Genomic DNA, 16237 nt, shown 5'->3' with positions numbered 1-16237 from the left:
TTTCCATTTTTTGTACACATCCTTTTTTAATCTTAACTCAGTTAAAAGTTCTTTAGATAGCCACCCTGGCTTCTTTAGGCACCTTCCATGTTTCCGTCTCATTGGTATTGCCTGAAGTTGTGCTTTTACTATCTCCCTCTTAACAAACTCCCAGCCATCATGAACTCCCTTTCCTTTTAGTATTACTGTCCATGGGATCTCACCCAGCACCTCCCTAAGTTTTATGAAGTCGGTTTTCTTAAAGTCAAGATATTGAGTCCTAGTATGCTTATAGAAATAATGAAGACTGAGAGTGGTATTCAACTATATTATTGTACTAGCAAAGAATTAGCCCTAGCAATATGGGATTTCACACCTCTCCTCTCCTTGCCAGCTGCGTTGACCAGGGGTCAGCAAACTTTTTCAGCAGGGGGGCAGTCCACTGTCCTTGTGGGGGGCTGGACTATGTTTTTTGGGGGTGGGATGAATGAATTCCTATGCCCCACAAATAACCCAGAGATGCATTTTAAATAAAAGCACACATTCTACTCATGTAAAAACACCAGGCAGGCCCTTCATTAGGTTACCCACACTTTTTCTTTCCTGCACATGCCCCTGGAAAGGAAGTGGTGATTGTGATATTGGTGTACACTCACCCATAACATCATTGGGCAGGTGTGGATACAGCCCCCATAGCTGGGGTGGCCTGCTTCTTGTGCTTACAACTGACATGAGATGGACTCAAGGAATTCCTGGGTCAGAGGTCATACCCCTAGCCAATGCACCTTACCAGCTTTTAAAAGTATGCTGTTGGCATTGAAGGGGGATTACAGGAGTATTACACAATAGGTATAATCCTATAATGAAGTTGCAGGACACTTTGGCTATCTGAACAAAACCCCAGTGCTGCATGTGTGGGCATTTGTACAGTTGCCAGTTGCTGGATCTACTTATTACAGGAAGTATATTCAGAGCATTAAAGGATTAGATCAGGATAAGGTAGGAGTAACATCATTCCCCTCTGCTCATGTTCCATTTCTATTTACTTTCTATTTGAAAGTTTTTTTAAAAAGAGTATTTTCTTGTACCAATAGAAATGGGTTCAGTCATTTTACCTGTTTTGTATCATCAGAAAGGGGAGAGAAAAAGCATAACCAAAAGAGAGGACACAACCGTGCATAAAATCTGCATATATCAATGTAAATGTAATAAATTGCTATTATTCAAATAGAAATACAATGCAATCTCTTGCGCACCTGCTTAGTCTGCTGTGCTAATGGGCAACTTCAAGGCCCCTGCTCACTCTCTGTTCTCTGAGTCCTCAGTTCTTAAAACCAGACCTGGACTGGACAGTCCTCCATACAAAGGACTCTTTCAAATAAAGCACTAGCTTTTGTAAAGTGGGACTATGGCTATGCTGGTTTTGTATGTAATTCATAACTGATCATATGTACCAACAGATCTATGATTCTGTAATAATGGAATTTTCTGATTTATTATTTTAATTGTAGAGTGAACAGTTGAAAGCGGCTTTTTCTGAAGGGTGACAACTATTCTCTGCAGTGCATTAAGAGACTAGGGTCTTTGTTAGGCTGTCAGCTAAGCTATTTCTATGCTCTGACTCACAATAGGGTAAAAGAAGCATCACTTCACTAACAATCCCTACAAATTAGGGAGGAAACGTAACCAATCATATTCAGAGAAATGTTGTAAAATTGAGAAACTTTGTTTTTAGGGTTCCTTCCAGCTGATCTGTTCATTGAGCGCTAATCCTGATTTGTTTGCAAAAGTGTTTGGGGAGGTTAGACAATGTTGGCGATTTATTGAGTATTTATTCTGATTTGTTTGCTGGGATTTCTGTTCAGTGCTGTGGACCCCTCCATTGTAGGCTCAGGTTGTATATGTGTGTAAATAAACCATATATCATAAAGACACCACAGTCTCTGCTGTGCCCCATTTCCAAAAGGAAACATGAACCCTGGGCAAGTGCCTGGAACCCCTGAAATCTCATACTGCTCAAAGATTGGGGTGGCATGCAACAATATTTTACATTGTATAATACAAGTATTATGACACATTTACTTGCCTTCTTTCTAAGCTAAAAAGCCCAAAATGTTGTTACTTTTCCCCATGGTAGAATTGCTCCAATTCCTTCATGGTTTTAGTTGCCCTTTTCTGAATGTTTTCCAGCTCTACGATATTCTTTTTTTTTTTTTTAAGTGAGGTGACCAGAAACGTACACAGCATGTATATGCTGCTCAAATATAATACAGAGGTAGATGACTCTGAATAACACCAATTTATAATTTCAAAAGAAACAGTAAATTAGACCCATCTAAACTCCTTTGTGATGCTAATTTACCCTCTTGATTTACACTATTGCTGTTGTTTTTCTAAGTGATCAATATGGCTATCTACACTTTTGCCTAAAAAGATCAACACGTCTCATTTTGTTACCAAGTGCCAACTTTTAGCTTTCCATAATGTGGAAAAAAGTAATTGCGGTATTTGTGTTGCTTTCTTAAATAAGTTAGATGGCTTTAGTTAACTCTAAAATACTGTTTCCATTAATTCCTTAATTGTAATGTCCTGCCCCATCGATATGATTTAGCCAAATGGCATTCTCTTTTTCATTTCTTTCACTGCCAATTCTACAGAGTAAGTGCCTGAAATCAAGGCTTTTCACAGAAAAATGATTGTGAGAATGCAAAACAAGTACTAAATCATGGCCTTCTCAAGTGAGGGGTTAGAGAAGAAAAATGGTTCAGGCTTGCTATAAAGGCAGCTTATAATGTCACACACATATCTTGGCAACCAGCAATGACAGAAAATGTAATTTAGAGATAGCAGATAGGTGACCTTATGACAAATAACATTTATCACATCCAGATTAGGTTGCTGGAAGGCAGACATCTGTGCTTCTGCTTTCATGGGGAAGGTGATTGGTTCATGCCCTCTTGATCTGTCTCCATAATCAGTGACTGCTGAAATGGGATGGAGCAGGGAATTCTGACTAGAGTGTAGAAGAAGATGTTGGGGAAAGGCAGGTGGAATGGGGGTTGATGGTTGGTGAGGGGGCAGAGATGAATGCACCGGAGGAGACAGTGTGGGAAGAGAAAAGAGGGGTGTCCAGGCTTATTTTAGTTCTCAGACTTGCAGAGAAAGAGATAGTGTGGAGCAGTGGTTGGACGAGGACCTGGGAGACCAGGGTTCAAATCCCTGCTCCGCCATGAAGCTCACTGGGTAACTTTGCACCAGTTATCAACTCTCAGCCTAACCTTCCTCGTAGGGTTGTTGCGAGGTTACCCTGAGCTCCTTGGATGAAAGGTGTGCTGTAAATGCAGCAATACGTAAATAAAATAAAATGGAAGCACGTGCATTCTTTTTTTAAAAAACCAGAAGGCGAAAGGGAAATTCAAGTGCACATTTTATAACAATGACATTGTCCTTACGTAGTTTATAGCCATTTCTCCAGCATACTGTTTCAGACAGTATGCAGCACTGATAGGGTGTTTCATTCCCTCTCAAACAAGTGATCCAGAAGAAATGACCAGCATGGGCTATTCCTGCCACTTCCACCTGGGCACATTTATTGTCCCAAATATGGGTGAAGAAAGGGAGGGGTTAATGATGTGGAAGTAGCTGCTAAGCATTCACAGGCATAGCACAGATCTCCCTCCTTTTTGAGATTTGTCAAAAATGTTTGGAGGAAATAACATCATTTATAGGTGAAAGGTCAGAATAGAATATTTGCTAATGAAACTTCCCTTAAGTTGTCTTACAAAGATGTGCCTCCCAGTAAGCTTGGCATTAATGTTTTTCTGTCAGTTAATGTAGAGTAATGGTTACACAAGGTTAGTGTCATATAAACAAACAACAACTTGCCTTTACTGGTGTCCTATAAAAAGCTGAACATACACATCATCTCAACAGGTTGAGATGGGATACTTGTAATTAAAGTTTCAGATTTATAATTGGTCCTGAGTGACTCCAGATTGCATGAACCATAAATTCTCTACAAAATAATGCACGGTTGGCGCCTACCTTTAAAAAGAAGTTGGCTCTTCACATACATGCTATACAGTGAGAATTCAGAGGAAAGCGCTAAAAGATCCCCCAACATTTCTCGCAGAATGGCTTCTTTCTGTAAAAACAATTTAGAAATGGTGATGAATGGATGTTTAAGCATACAAATGTAAATTTTGTTGTTGTTTAGTCATGTCCGACTCTTCGTGACCCCATGGATCAGAGCATGCCAGGCACTCCTGTCTTCCACTGCCTCCCGCAGTTTGGTCAAACTCATAAGTTTTTTAAAAAATGGAGTAGGCGAGATGAGATATGGGAGGAAGGGCACAAGATGCATGACACAGCCCACATACAAAATACTGCTTTAAAAGCTGTGGCCCTGCCCCCAAACCCACAAGCAGTGCCTGTTACTTGTAAGAAAGAAAAAGTGCTTAATTCAGGCAGATAACAGCAGGCTCAGCCTCAGACACAAGGCCTGGGAGTCATTAGGGCAAGAAGCTCAGAACTTAATAGCAAGTTTTTCTGTATACCTGAAGGAGTGTCTCCACCTCCATCGTTCAGCCCAGACACTGAGATCCAGCGCCAAGGGCCTTCTGGCGGTTCCCTCATTGCAAGAAGTGAGGTTACAGGGAACCAGACAGAGGGCTTTCTCGGTAGTGGCTTTCTCGACACCCACCCTGTGTAACGCCCTCCCTTCAGATGTGAAGGAAATAAGCAGCTACCTTATCTTTAAGAGATATCTGAAGGCAGCCCTGTTTAGGGAAGTTTTTAATATTTAATGCTGTATTGTTTTTAACACTTGATTGGAAACTGCCCAGAGTGGCTGGGGAAACTGAGCCAGATGGGCGGGGTATAAATAATATATTATTATTATTATTATTATTATTATTATTATTATTATTATTATTATTATTCAGTTTGAAAGTTGAGGTGTGGCGCACTCACTCACGAGAGTCGCTCGTCTTCTAGGAATTGCATACATTTGCTCCATCAAGGGGGATGAGTCCCCACCATCTGTGAAAATGGCACATGGTTCTAGGCAACAAGACTGCCCCATCCTGTTCATTTGCTGATGCCTCCTGTCCTGCCTCCTTCTTGGCTGCTCAAAGCCCACCCCAGCCTGCATCGAGGCTTTCTGCTCTGCAATAACAATGGCGGAGAGTTGGAATCCCTGCTCTGTCTTCCGAAATGGCTGAAGTCAGGGTGCAAAGGGGCAGGGTCTCTCCTGCTTTGACACAGGTTCCTACTGTTCAGCTCCCCCTCTTTGTTTCTTCTCCTGCAATCCAAACCCAACCTTGACAGTGCTGCTGAGCTCACAACAAGGTCAGATGAAAGAGATTTTCACACTATAGCTGAGTGATGCACCCCCACTGTGCATTCTCTTTTTATATTCTATTTGTCTCCACATGTAGGATGATTCTAGAGAATGTGTTTTGGTAATCACCAGATACACTTGCTCATTTAAGTTGCATGGCATCTGTGGACAACTATCTCCAATTCCCTCCCTATTCAAACATGAATTAGAACAGGGGCGGTCAATGTGGTGTCTTTCAGATCTTGTTGGACTCCAACTCCCATCAGCCCCAGCTAGCACAGCCAATGGAGAGGGATGATGGGAGACATGCAGCACTTGTAGTGTACCACATTGACTGACTCTCAGTTAGTAGGATACACAGGCAAGCTTAAAAAACAATATGGGATCTTTCCAGTTTCACCGTCCATTCCTTTAATAAGATGGCAAGATGCAAAAGTGTTCCTGCGCTCTTAATAGTTGTGTAGAAGAGAGAATTTCATCAGGTGTATTTGTCACTGTCTCATTCCATCCCATCTAAAGGGATGTTAAATTGCTATTAAGCCTATACACTCTGGTCCTAACAATCGGTTTTGCTCAATGAACTCTGCTATGCTTGGAAGCCTTTTGCTGTACAAGCAAACAGAGGGAGCCTGAAGGCACTTTAATGATTATTTTAATCAATTACCAGCTGCAGAAGGTGATAAGGTAACTCAGCTTTGATGTTGGCAGCACTCTAAGGAGTGAATGAAAAGAGAGGGCAGGTAGAGGCAAATGATGCGAAATGGCCAGGCCATTTGGGCCTGTCACTTCCTTTTCCAAAATGAAAAAGAGAAGATGAACACTTCAGCATTAGCTGGCTCTGAATAAGACCCCATGAAAGGAATTAACTTTTCAGAATGGAACTGATAAAAAATGAAAGGCCAGTGATTTCTCTCCGCCTATTGGATCCTGCCTTCATTTACTGCAGCTGAGAGGCAGTGGCATGTGACACACCGCATAGGAGAGAGATTTTAAGGTCAGACATCACCCTTTCATTTGCCAAGAGAGGCAGCACCAAAAAATAATATTTTGTGTGCAAAACAAAGCCTCCTCTCCTGGAGACCTGTATAGTGATTCGCTGGAAGTCAGACAAACAACCAAAGGGGATGGAGGGGTGGAATTTATTCTCTGTACTGGGAAACTAGTTTTTGTATAATAGACTATATTCTAAATTAATTTCATAAATAGCCAGGAGAGGTAAAATCATAGAACTGTAGAGTTAGAAGGGACCACGAGGGTCATCTAGCCCAACCCCCTGTAATGAAATAATATTTTGCCCAACATGGGGTTCAAACCCACAACCCTGAGATTAAGAATCTCATGCTCTACTGACTGAGCTAGAACACTCCATAGATGTGTTTAAATGTTCAGCCCATCCTAAACAAAATAGTGTATTATAATTTAAGGATATCAGCCAGTAAAACCAGACTAAAATGCAATCCTATATGATGGATATTATACATGGTTATTCAACTGAGTTCAGTGGGATTTTATCTAAGGCTTGCATGAGACCCACACCACCCTGCCCTAGGACTGAAGCTCTGTACACCAACTGCCTGGGTTCCTGGCGAGCACCTCTTCTCTCTCGCTCTCTCTTGCGTGTGCGCGCGCGCACACACACACACACCTCTCCCAGGGCCACAGGAGTGGAGGAGATAGTGAACCAGGCAGTAACTTCAGAGTCATTGCCAAGGTGTGCAGCTAGCTGCATGTGAGGCTCCTCAGGACAGCCTGTGTGGTGCAGTCGTTAGATTGTTAGCCTAGGGGCTGGGAGTTCAAGGTTCAAATCCCCATTCAGCCCTGAAGCTCATTTTGGGCCAATCGATGCCTTTCAGCCTCACCTACATCACATGGTTGTTGTGGGGGTTAAATGAGGAGGGCATGAGGAGAACCACATATGCCACCTTGATGGGTGGGGGGTGGGGAGGTGGGATATAAAGGCAATTAATAAATGGGAGGGGGAGTACCGTATATCAGAGCATCTGCTTATCATGACCTGGCCGAAAACCAGGAAGAGCTCCCTCATTGGTGAAGCAGCAAGTTTAACCCCAGCTCTAACCTGGGGAGATGTACAATCCCTGACTTATTTTCTAGGACGCTGAAGCGTGGATGCTAAACCATGCCGAGCATTTCCTCATTTCCTCGCTCTGTTGCTTGATTGCTCTTTGTAAGCTCCATCAAGCCCCTTCATTTCCCCAAAAGCACATAATTGCTTTCTCCTCAGAATGGATTAAACCTCAAGCCTGTTTATTTTCTTTAATCAGGCCATTCAAAATAAGACATAAATTTCAGCTCTGCAGTATTTCGTTAAGATTAGTATTTGTGCTCTAATAGCCAAGGCTAGGAGAGCCCAAGGCATGTCTTAGTCTTCCCTTTGTGCCCTGGAAAACTCGAAATGTGTTATGTGTGGCAGGGCAACCAGTGTCATTCCTCAAGTGCAGGAGGCTAATATCTAGAGTCAAAGTTGAACACACATACCCAAAGTGGTTGTTAGGTTGCTGCTGGAGAGAGAGGGGGGGAGGGAGGGAGGGAGGATCCCCCCTCATTTATTCAACACAGAAGTCTAAAAGTTAAATACAAGAAGAAAAGCAAATAGCAGTCAGGAACTGCAGGATCTGTATGCAGCTGCCCTTTGTGGCGAATCACTGAACTTCAAGAGGCATCCATTTCAGTGTGTCTGCACTGTGTTGACTTCACCCATTTGTTTTATTCACTGAGCCTTCCTTGAGCTCTTGTGTCTTTGGCTGTTGTTTGGTCCTGCCTCCCTGTCTGTCATTTGGTTCTGACTTGCTCTTTACTTCTGGCTTGCTTCTTGATGCTCTCCTTACAAGAGCTATGAGCTACGATTTGGATTCCTACAATTAAATAGATACCCGTGAGCACTCCAAAACGGAATGGAGCAGGGGATACCCAATGTGAAACATCCCCAAATATTGCCCCTCACATGAGGCTTGTTTTAGTTTCAACATTTATGATAACCTGGGTAGGCATGAAGTTATAGCTTCAACTTGACATGTTTATAATCCCCAAATGTTATGAGGAAAATCAGTGCAAGCTTTAAGGATGGACACACCTGAGAATTTCAGATTCAATCAGTTTCTCATTTTTCCTCATTAATTTGCATTTAAAAAGTCAGCATTTTAAAATGAATTTCTCTTAAATGTTTTGACCTGGATTTTTTCCACACACTCACACTCACACATATATGCAAAGTAATTTGCCCTAATATAATTTATTTTTTGTATGCTGTTGTTAAAATAAATGACTTTTCCATCATTTCTATGCAGGGGAAACTAAGCTGACAATGATGTTTTGAAAGGCATTGCAGTGAATGGGACTAACACACTGATCCAAAACCTGTTTTCTTGGAAGTAAGATCTTGGAAATGAGTAGGATTTCTACATAAATAACTGGAATGCTACACTGCTGCTCACAGGATGTTCATTTTGAATGGAAGAGACTTCTTAATCCTGCTGATTTAGGACTAAAAACATTTCGTTTTCTTGATCCTTTGTTACTGTTTAAAGGAGACAAGTAGGCTTCTGGAAAAACACAAGGAATGTTATACAAAGTAACATGCTTTCCATGTTAATACTTTTTACGAAACTTTGTACTACAATAACACAAACACTTGTAGCTACTTTTCTTCCTCCCAAATTTATAGTATGGATTTAGCTAAAATATTACCATTCTTGGGGATTATGTTTGTCCTCGCTAATGCTTTCTAAAGACAACAGAATGTGGCAGGTGAAAAACAAGCACCTCATTTTTACCTGTCAAGCTGATTCCATTTTAGAAATAGTAAAGCCTGTTATCAGTGCTATTTCATTTATCAGACGTTTATCTTCTGCATCATTTCCGTGAAACTTTGCTTATACTTTCATGGTGCTACAAAGAAAAGACCAAGATATATTCCTTTTAAAAAACAACAACCAACCCTTTATTATAAGTAAGAATGAGATAATTTCTGAAGACATTAGAAAAGGAAATTGCTAAAGTTTATTCAAGGAAATTAGGATTTTGGAACTGATTATATTGTTTCATGCCACCCTGATCTCCAAGTGGTGTGAAATCCCAGGGGTTCCAGGTGGTTAACCAGGGTTTGTGTTTCCCTTTGGGAATGAGGCATGAGAGACTGTGGTGCCCTTATGATATATGGTTTATTTACACAAATATACATCTTGAACCTATGATGGAGGGGTTCACAGCATCAACACCCCAAGAGAGCCTTGCTTTTGCCATAGCCACAGCCTTGGATTCAAACAGAAATCAGCCATGGCTTTCTCTTTGCCTTTTCAGTCTGCAGCTTTCCGCTCTAGGCCATATAGCAGCAAACTCTTGCTCTCCAACTCCTGCTTTGTCTATCTAACAGAGGGAGGAGGGCCCCCACCCATTTTCTATCTCACACAGAGCCCCTTTCCTCTGTTCTTTTAATGACCCATCACCTCTTCTTTGTTCTCTTAATGGCTCATCACCCAGGCGATTACCTCAGGACAGCTAGCCTGTGTCTTGATTAGCTTTTAACACTTGCTAGGGTTATAGGGTTTGGCCTCCCACAAACTCATAATGATATTACATAACAACAGTGAGCTTCATAATTCTTTGATTTACCACAAATACAAGGTGGGAGTCTTGCAGATGGGAGAGAAGACACACTGTTTTATTTGGTTTGGATTAGAATCCAAAGGGGAGGGGAGGAGGACACAGAAATGGGGGGGGGAGGCGGAAAGGCTAGAGAAATGGTTGATCTATGCCGCACTTGAAACTGGGATGTGAAATAATCCAATTTCACTTTAAACAGCTCAGAATAAGCCAAGTTATTTCCAAAGTTTTGTGGAGTGGGTGGGAGTACCATTCAGCTGAATTGTTAAATTCTAAAATATCTCAGTCACTTTGATAGATCATTGAATTGAAGACTAGTGAACAATGCTCATATTAACCTTCCCAACTGGGATTATAACATCATTGCTGTTCCACTATATGCCTATATACAGACAAACCCCACATGAGTTCATCTGGATCAAAGTGTGCAAATATGTGTGGACAGAAGGAATGCAATAAGTACCCTCCCTCATTCAAAACAAACTACTTAATATAGTGCTGTCCCTAGCCCGCTCACTGCTCAGTGAAGTTAAGCATGTGTAGCAACATGTTAATCTGCTGGAACTATATTATTTCACATTGAAAATTTCTCAAGGACAAGTCAACATACTGGTTCACCATCTGTTCCTTGACATAGATTGCTATTACTTGATCTGATAGTGAACTGAGATAGTGAGAGATTGCGCCAAAAAGGTGTCATTGAGAAATGAGAGGGAGGGTTCAGCTTGGGTAGGGAAAGTTCAAGGTTTGTACCAGCACAGTAACATCATTTGAAAAAAGGAAAACTAAGAGGGCACCCCACCATATATACCAATTAGGACAGGACATTTCCATAATCACAAAATGCCAAGCGCCAGTTAAAAGAGAGAAATGGAAAAGTAAGGAAAGGGAATGAAATGGGGGTAATGTAGAGACGGGGATGGCTGGCAAGTCAGCACTCTGAACAGGTCTACCCCACCAAACACTGGGAATTCTCATTCAGGTAGAAAATACAACCCCAATATCATTTGTGCAATTTCTCCCTTCCCTCAGAGATTGGATGAAAGTTAAATGATGGTTTAGCAAATATATTATTTCAATAAAGGTGCTGCTATATTTGCTTTTACCTGTGAGGCAGTAAATGAGGATCTTTAAATAATAGCACACACTTTTTTCTTTTTAAACCCATTACGGTAGTACAAAAAGGTATGTACCGCTGTGGTTGTTATTCCATTAATACTGTTGTATGCCTGCAGGAGATACAGAAATGACACATAATTTAGCCAAAACACTATGTCATATTCCACCGACACATTGTGCTTTCAAGCAGATTATCAAAGTGACATTTGTGTCCCCGGTTTCTTTCCACATGCACAGGTCAACTTGATGAATGCAATTAGTTTGGTCTGCGAGTCAAAGGAACACCGACTACTCTCGATTAGAAAACAGAACGCCCCCAGATGCCATTAGGAATTGCATGGCTGAAAAGTTCCCTGTATCATGCTTGAGACAGAACAGACAGATTGTCACCATTTACTGTACATACAGACCACCTGCTATGGGATTTGGGCAAGCTAAATATCTGACCTTATATCCCACACTGCCATTTAACTTCATATTATACCTCCTGTTGTTTAATTCTGGCTGTTTTTATTCATAGAATTCTATTAGAGGAAATTATTTTTCCTATTATAGTTCTTTTAGATTTCAAGGTCAAAATGTGTCATGAGGTAGGGAGTTCAGATAAGCAACACTGCAAGAAAATTCTTCCATCAATTGGGATTTGCTATTGATTTCAATAGGAGGTTGTTACACTCACCCCAACTTCCCTGAGTGGTGAAGCAGGGGTATGTGCAACACTCTCCTGGGTACAGGCAGTGCCTTTTGGGAGGAGGCCGCTGGACACTTATTATATTGTGTGATGTTTTATTTACAAATATACAGGTTAAGCAAAGGTGGATAGCCAAATCCATTACCTCATTTTAGACTTCCAGCGAGAAGCAGACCCACAAAAAGGTAAGCTCCCTCTGCTTCTCACTGTCTCCTGGTTTACACATAATGCTAAACCATAGCTTTATTAAGCAAGGGAAGCTGAAGAAATAGAGTAACAGACCTTCCAAAGGAGTGTCTGAAGCAGCTGCAGCAAAGACCTCTGCTTCAGGAAGCAGAGAGCCAGGAGACTGGAGGCAGAAGAGGAAAAGCAAGGAGAGATAACTGATCAGTCTCTGTCAGGTTCTGCTTTAGAGAGGGGGCAGGGGGAGTTACTAATTTCAGTGAGTGATTTAAGGCAGCAAGTAGAACCATGGCAAATGGGAAAACAATCTTTGCTTCAAAAACCTGGAGTTTGTATACTCTCAAAAACAAAAAGCTACAAAGTAAATTCCAAAAATGATTAGACATAGTTTTGTTTCCCTGCCACCTCCCGCCCCAATATGTACTGTAGTATGGTTCTGCAAGGGACACGGGTGGCACTGTGGGTTAAACCACAGAGCCTAGGACTTGCCAATCAGAAGGTCGGCGGTTCGAATCCCCGCGACGGGGTGAGCTCCCGTTGCTCGGTCCCAGCTCCTGCCAACCTAGCAGTTCAAAAGCACATCAAAGTGCAAGTAGATAAATAGGTACCGCTCCTGCAGGAAGGTAAACGGCGTTTCCGTGCGCTGCTCTGGTTCACCAAAAGCGGCTTAGTCATGCTGGCCACATGACCCGGAAGCTGTACGCCGGCTCCCTCCGCCAATAAATGAGATGAGCGCCGCAACCCCAGAGTCGGCCACGACTGGACATAATGGTCAGGGGTCCCTTTACCTTTACGGTTCTGCAATTCAAGATAGGACACATCCCCACCCTGACAAGATTTTATTTTGTGGAGACCAATGGTGATACTCACTATTTAGCAAGTCTCATTATATGTTAAGTCTCTTGATTTGTGGTTGCATCTCCTGAGTGGCACCCTATTGCAAGGTGGCCGATTACCCAAGATACATCCCACGCATGGCACTTGCAACATTTTTGTTGAGATGATTCATGCAAGTATGATGCTACTCGTCTCCCTGCCTTGCAAAGGAAAGCACAGTGAAGCCATGATTTAAAATCATAAAGGTAATACAGTGGTACCTCGGGTTACAAACACCTCGGGTTACAAACACTTCGGGTTACAGACTCCGCTAACCTGGAAGTAGTACCTTGGGTTAAGAACTTTGCCCCAGGATGAGAACAGAAATCGCACGGCAGCAGCGGGAGGCCCCATTAGCTAAAGTGGTGCCTCAGGTTAAGAACAGTTTCAGGTTAAGAACGGACCTCTGGAACAAATTAAGTTTGTAACCAGAGGTACCATTGTGTCAGGGTGGCATGTCTCTCAGGCTCTTGCAGCTAACAGCCTGTCCACATCTCAGCAACCACTTTTATTGTTATCTCCTCTCAGCTAGCTGGCTCTTTATCTCTGGCTGGAGAGGGGAACGATGAGTCATCTTTTTCAACCATCTCCTAGATCAGTGTTTCCCAACCGGTGTTCCGCGGCACACGAGTGTGCCGTGAGACGTTGCCTCGTGTGCCGCGAGATGCCTGGAGGGAGGCGGGCGAGTCGGGCGGCGAGAGGCGGGGCGGCGGCGGCGAGGAGAGGCCGCGCCTCCTGCTGCTGCCTGGCGCTCCTCCTCGCAGCCGGCAGTGCTGCCTGGGCGCCTCTGCGCGACTCTGCCTCGCTGGGTTTGGTCTCCCAGCAGAGACGGGTCACACGCGCACCTCCCTCCCTCCCTCAGCCTGCGCTGAGGGAGAGCCAGAGAGAGGCATCGCTCCTGCGCGGCGGGAGAGGGAGCAGCCGGAGCGATGCCCCAAACGAGCTGAATTCCGAGCGAGGGACTGAGGGGGGAGGGAAAAAACTTTCACTTTCGTGCGTCCTCCCGGCGTGACGCTGCACGCTGACGTCACGGGGCGGGGCTTTAATGGTGGTGTGCCGCGAGATTTTTTTTCAGTAAACAGGTGTGACGTTGCCCAAAAAAGTTTGGGAAACACTGTCCTAGATTGTGTGGGCCATTTACCTATATTTTCCCTAGGAACATCCCCAACAGCACTATGAACTGGCTCAAGAAATAGCACAGCTGTCTCCAGTTTGTATCCAATTCTCTTCTCAAGCAAAATATTCCCATATGTGTGAAGAGGTGGACAGCTGGTGTGGAGTGGACTGACTCCCTATTTTAGGAAATGCCTCCCTAACATATTATATCCACATCAATAGCACAATAACTGAGTGACCTTTGGACCACGCTATCAGTTGTACTCATTGATTGGGTGGGTGGTGGAGGAACAGTGAGGTCTTCACATCACTATAATCCCTACTTTAAAAAAAGACCATTAGAATCTGGAACTTCTTTCCTAACTCACCTAAATATTTTGGATTGTCTGGACCAGGTCCACACCACCTGTGGCCAGTGTATATTGTTTAGGAAAGGATATAACTTAATTAGAAGCACTTCATTGATATAATTTCCTCTTAATGCATTATTTTCTAAGAACCGGTTGTAGAGTTGGCTTTCCTCACAGTTCCCATTTTGTATGTTTGCATGTTCTGCTTGATTCCACTACAGGTGCAACATAATGATAGTTGGCTAAAGGAAACAAGAGTAATATAAAAGTCCTTAAAAGGCAAGTAAACTAAGGGAGGAAGCCCCAAGTTTTCAAAAGCCTTGTTTATAAGTAGCACTTCGGGGTAATGATAAATCTGTCGGAAGATGTGTGGGGCCAATTTCCGCAATGCTTTGTGTTCCAAGAACTGGTTGCAAAGCAGGTTTTGTCCACCATTCCTGCTTTTGACAGGCACTACTTGATCTGTGCAGTGTTATGCTACTTGGCGGAAAGACAGCAAAAACAAAAAACAGAGTAGCCCCATGCACTAATGTCAATTGAAGAGAAGTAAAGAATGTGGGAAAATGCCCAAATTTTGAGATTCATGTTCATGTACAATGCCTTGGACCAATGACGTGGACTTTGCTGAGGAACATTTGAAACTGTAGGAAATGTTCAATAGGGTTGCAGAAGCAAACGAGATGTGACTTGACAATGTGCAGTGGAGATACAACACTTCACCCACGGGCTGTTCTCTCCTTAGCAATACCATCAGGCTTCCATACCCCACTACAGCAGTACCTACATGGGCGGCAACACGAGAATGGGCTTTCTCTGCAGTGCCTCCCTGTCTATGAAATGCTCTCCCCAGGGACGTTCACCTGGCACCTTCATTATGCACTTTTAGGTGCCAGGCAAAAACGTTCTTTTTTAACCTGGCCTTTGGTTGATCTGATGTTTTTTTGGGGGGGCTATTGGGTCGTTTTTATTCTTATTATGTATTTTGTGGTTTTATATCTTGATTTCATTCTGTGAACCACCCTGAGACCCCTGGGTATATCAGGGTCAGCAAACCTTTTCAGCAGGAAGTCACTGTCCCTCAGACCTTGTGGGGGGCGGGACTATATTTTTTGGGGGGAAATGAACAAATTCCTATGCCCCACAAATAACCCAGAGATGCATTTTAAATAAAAGCACACATTCTACTCATGTAAAAATACCAGACAGGCCCCACAAATAACCCAGAGATGCATTTTAAATAAATGGCACATTCTACTCATGTAAAAACACACTGATTCCTGGACCGTCCATGGGCCGATTTAGAAGGCGATTGGGCCGGATCCGGCCCCTGGGCCTTAGTTTGCCTACCCATGCTGTATAAAATAAATAAATAAATAAATAAATAAATAAATGGGTGTAGTCAGGATTTTTGTTGGAGGGGCAGATCTTTTGTTGGGGGGGGGCAGAACCTCACTTTGCTATGTATTTTTATTGAATTTTATTGAATGGGAGGGGGCAGCTGCCCCTCCCTGGCCCCCTTGAGTATCTAGATAACATTTGAGCTCCCTTCTAACTCTATGATTCTAGTGTTTTGAACCACTCATATAGTGCAAGGATGAAAAAAAAGAGAGATGTTACCATTTTCTGTTTTATTTCTGCTGCCTAGTTGTGCCACAAGCATAAAACACTAAGAATAGCTAATAGTGGGTTTATTCCTTTTGTGATCTTGTTGCGTCACATGGAAGATGGAGCAAGCTTGTTTTCTCCTGCTCCGGAGGCTAGGACCCAAACCAATGGATTCAAGCTACAAGAAAGGAGATTCCAACTAAACATCCGGAAGAACTTTCTGGCAGTAAGAGCTGTTGGACAGTGGAATAAACACCCACAAGAGACGGTGAACTCCTTGGAGGTTTTTTGAAGTTGGATGACCATCTGTCGTGTATGATCTATTTGAGATTCCTGCATCGCCGGGGCTTGGACTGG

Source organism: Podarcis bocagei (assembly GCF_964188305.1).
Source record: "Podarcis bocagei genome assembly, chromosome: 2".
Lineage (NCBI taxonomy): Eukaryota > Metazoa > Chordata > Lepidosauria > Squamata > Lacertidae > Podarcis > Podarcis bocagei.
The sequence above is the reverse complement of the archived record's forward strand: the minus strand, read 5'-3'. Positions refer to the sequence as shown.